Source organism: Pteropus alecto, unplaced genomic scaffold, assembly GCF_000325575.1.
Source record: "Pteropus alecto unplaced genomic scaffold, ASM32557v1 scaffold433, whole genome shotgun sequence".
Classification (NCBI taxonomy): Eukaryota; Metazoa; Chordata; class Mammalia; order Chiroptera; family Pteropodidae; genus Pteropus; species Pteropus alecto.
Genome location: NW_006433953.1, coordinates 2,278,377 through 2,283,180, shown reverse-complemented (window position 1 = coordinate 2,283,180; position 4,804 = coordinate 2,278,377). Strand labels below are relative to the sequence as shown.

General features: G+C 37.3%; 1 pseudogene; it reads left to right on the top strand.

The window, feature by feature from the left end:
* The first annotated feature begins 4,484 nt into the window (after positions 1–4,484).
* LOC112477434 lies at positions 4,485–4,603 on the top strand (annotated as a pseudogene).
* The last annotated feature ends 201 nt before the right edge of the window (positions 4,604–4,804 follow it).

The window sequence follows — 4,804 nt, the reverse complement described above, 5'->3', positions numbered from 1 at the left end:
ACCTATCTATATTATGAAAAACATGGGTATGTTGGGGGCCGTATTTTCTATCATGTAGACCCTAGGCCAGAAAAATGGTGAGAGCTGATCTGCAGAAACAGTAAAATGAAGTAGATAGACAGAAATAAGCACATGAATAAAGAGAGTTTAAATAGTGTTAATGTCTCTTGTTCTAATTTTTTCTGGGGTACATGTAATTTTTTTCCTTTAAGTTCAATGAGATAACCTAATATTATGACTGTAAGTTCCTTTTTTGTGCTTGAACTAGTTTGTTAAGTTTCTGATGGTTGTAAATGAAAAAAATGTAAAGTTCCAACAGTTTCAAATTGAGCTTTCTTCTCCTGAAACCCACATTGATTCATATGGAAACATGCTTAGTTGAGTTTATGCTTCTTTTGGCAAGAGCACTACTACCTAGGATGTTTGGCAATGAAAGCAAAACCAAACGATCTATACATTTCGTTGTATCATTTAAAAAAATATTTGAGCTGTAACTCATATGAACAATCTGTAATGAGATATTTATAGTCATCATGGTAGGATACATGTTTTTTCTAATGTTTATCAAAGAAAAATGAAAAGCATGTGTCATAACAGTCTATAGTAGCACCTCAAGCCACTGTACAGTTGCCTTAATAAATACTTTAATAATTAGACCTTATTAATTTAATAATAATTCTTCCGAAGTATAATTTTCAATGTAATAAAAAAATCAAAGAGAATGCATTTAGAACAACCCTTAATTCCATCTTTGGACCTCCTTGGAGACCTATGTTCCAGGATCTTCAAAGACATGTTTTTCTTTCATTACTCAAGCATTCATTTTAGATACCTATTCCTTCCCAGCCTGGAAATGACTTGGCTCTCTGAGGCAGATAAATTGGGCTCCCACTGATCTGGAATATTAGTAAGAACCAAGGTCTGTGGGACAGGGGAAAGGATTCCCCTTGTGAGTTGTAATCTCCCTCTCCAAGTGCCAAATACATAGGAACCATAGGGTACAGATTGCATCAGGACCTCCACTGCCCCCAAAGCAGTGGCTCAGTTTCTTCTCTATTAGTACATATTAGCTTCATTATGTTCCAAAGTTTCATCTTTTAAATGCATGGTTGCTTATTCCAACCTATGTTGTGGAGAAAGAAAAACTATTTTTGCATGAGTGATTTCACATATCTCCAAGTGCATTAATGACTGTGCCCTTCATTTCTGCCTTTCTTTTGCCCAGTTTATTTGAATTTAATCTAAAACATAATAAATGATCAGAGAACATTAAAGGCCAGAAGGATCCTTACTGATTACAAACCCTCTCTCCATCATTTTACAGACCACATGGCTGCGTTTCAGAGAGGTGAATGGATTTGTCCAAAGATACACAATTAGTTAGCAGTGAAAGTGGGGTCTTTTGTCCTGGACTCCTGAGTCTAAAAACATTGTTTTGGGTTTGTTTGTTTGTTTGTTTGTTTTTATGTATATACCAACTTTATAACAGATAGTGCAAGGGGAGTTTCAAGTTTCTTTTTATCTCAGAAATCAGCTATGTAATATTTTTCTTGCTTGTAGCAAGCTCTTACCCATTGCTTTTTTGCCTGAAATTTTAAAGTCATTCTCATGAATTATTCCAAGCACATGGAAATCAAGCATCAAAGGACAGAAGCAGAAATAATAGAACATAAAGCTGCAAGCAGGTGCCTGTCCTTTATGTGAGAACATTTAATTTCCAATTACTGGTGCAAGAAGACATCCAAAATGTCTCAGAACTAGTTGCTATCCAATATGAAATCTTTGCTGCTTCTGCCAGCCAACATTTCATTTTTTCTTGTAACTACCTCTGCACTTATATATATTTTTTAAATTCAGGGAGATAATCCTTGTCTTGATACTCAAATCGTGGCATTGCTGCACCGAGCAAAAAAGTGTATCTTGTCCCTGGAACATTATTTTCTGGCTTTTACTCTTTTTCTTTGGTCTGAGTTGCAGTAGTGGAAATTTCAATCACTATAAAATGTGAGGGAACTGCTGTTCTCATGTTTGAAAAGATGGCAATGCGGAGCAACTCCCTCAGGCTAGATTAGAAAGCCCTAAATGAACAGAATAATTATACAGTTATCTGATGTTCGGAACAACACTATTTCTCCAAATTCAAAAAATTAGACTTGTATACTTCCTATTTGCTCCAAAGGATTCTTATATTAATAACATTGTCCTGATAAATCCCTGGGACTAATGTGTCAGAAGAGGCAAAATGACACATGTAGTTAAACACTCATGGAAATAAAGCTGTTGGTTTACCAAGTGTGATTGGCTTTATGCATCAGCCTTGAGGTTTGGGAGTCAGGGAGGATAATCCCAAGACCCCTCCAAATATCCCTTGCTGTCATCATCAGAAAGTTGGGATTAAGCTGAAGGGATCAGAAGGCCTGTCGACATGCCATTCTCAACTATATATTGTTGTTTTCCATTTTAATGAAGTGCCATTATTTCAAAGAGAAATGACATATTATTGCACCTCTTGCTAATAAAAACTGGTGTGCTACCAAATTATTTTGCATTCGCACAATCTCAGTTCACCTCAAAACTGAGAAAATACAAATCTTTTTTATCAATTAATCTTTATTTCAACTTCTGAAAAAGAAGCCAGCTATGACATAGTAAAAAGGCAGATAGAAAGAGATGTGACTAACGCAGCGGCAGAACTCTCAAAAAGAGACTTATTTCTGAGCTAAATGTTGCCAGAGAAGCAGATTCCTAGATGTATCTTGGGGCCTGCAGCTGCCAGGAATGTTTTCTGGGTGGTCACAGAACTCATTAATCACTTTGCTGTGTTCACTAGCCTGGTGGCAGGTTGATGGGCAGAAGCCTAAAGGAGTGGGTAAACCTGGCAAACCTCATCATTTTGTTGGCTTGCCTAAATCCCTTCAAAGCCCAAACTCCTTTGCATGGCATATGAGGCATTTCCTGATGTAACCTTAAACCCCCGCTTTATATCATCTCTGGTTATTCCCTTTGTCCTATCCTAAGCTTTCAGCTATGCTTCTTTGTCCCTGTAAACTCTGCTCCTTTGGTTGTAATACCCTCCCTCCCCTTGTCACTTTCAAAACTCAGCTCAAGCTCCCCTCATCACAGAAAGTCGATTATTTCCTTGTTCTATCTTCTCCTTACACAGCTTTGTAACTTTGTTTACCCTTGGAACCATTGTTTACTATGCAAATTACTGTTTACTATTGTAATTACTGTTTACTAGTCTAACTATTCTGTAAGAGCTGGAACCAACTTATTCATGGTCCTACCTCAGCATAGAGAACAATACCTGGCATATGACTAGTGCTTAATGAACATTTGGTGAAGAAATAAGTGAATGGATTCAGCCAGTGGTTGTATACACTGTGACCAGAAAGCCAAAGGTAATTGTACTTTTAGTGTAGAATGAAACTATCCACCAAATCCAGTGTTCTCAGTCCTAAGTGTCTAAAATTTGACCTTATTTAGGCAAATAAGATCAAGAGGCAATTAAAGTCTAGACAGATCCAAAAGCCAGGCTAAGTATGGAATTGGAACAAAGCTTCAGAACTGGAGACTGGTTTTTCCAGAGAGAGAGAGTGAGAAAGAGAGAAGGACACAAATCTGAAGTTAAAACTGAAAATGGTAGGGTAGCCCAAAGAGAATGGAAAGAAGAAAATGATGGACAGCAAATGGCCCAAACCATGCACGGGTCCCAAGTGTCTGACTAGGCAGAACAGGGTTGCAGAAAACTTACATTGGGTTGAGGAACAGAAAATTCAGTCAGCCAGAGCAAAATAGAAATCCAGTCTTTAAATATCTCAGAAACAAAGAAGAAAATCTAAGAACTAAGGAATCCATTGGCAAGAAGGTCTCATGCTGTCATTCACTTCCCTGTTTCTACTTATATTTTTTCTTCCAAGAACAAGCCCCAATTACAGAATTTCTAGGACTATCCATACCTGTGGTGAGAGTGGTGAGAGGAGCGAGCGGTGAGAGCAGCGTTTAACAGTTAAAGAGTGGAGACAGACTGCCTGGGCTAAAAGCCTGAGTCCATCACTTTCCAGCTGTGAGGCATTAGTCAATTACTTAACTTCTGTGAGTTGTTTTTAAAATGGGGCTGAAAATAGCCGCTGCTTCATAGAGCTGTTGGGAGGATTGAATGAATTAATCCATGGAAAGAACTTAACTCAGAGACTAGAAGATTCAGAGTGAGTAGAAGTTCAGGGTAAGAAACATATGTAATTTTTCATGTAGAACTAAAACGAGTTCTCTTCCTAGTTATTTGTTTTTATCAAATAATTACCGCAATGTCCTTTAGAAGGAAAAATTCTGCCAACTAAAAGAGATAGCCCTTTGAGTAGAAATAAAAGCACAAAAATATATCACCAATCTAAAACTTTACAAAAGAAGTAAAGTTTTATTTGTTAATTGATGTATTAGTTCAAATAAAGGTCTGCTTATAGTTTTTAAAAAGCTGTTACTTAGTCTATGGCCGTGCTATCCTGAACGAGCCCAATCCTGTCTGATCTTGGAAGCTAAGCAAGGTCGGGCCTGGTTAGTACTTTGATGGGAGACCACCTAGAAAGACCAGGTGCTGTAGGCTTAAAAAATAAGGGATTGTAAACTGACAAGGTCCTTGCAATCTGTGAGGTCAACCAAGGGTTTCCTCACCTAAAAAAAATAATAATAAAAATTAAAAAATAAGTAAATAAAATAAAAAGCGGTTGCTTAAATAATATAACAATATACAGGCAATTAAGAATTGGACTCATCACTCTGCAGTCCTCTGGACCCCAAGCTTCTT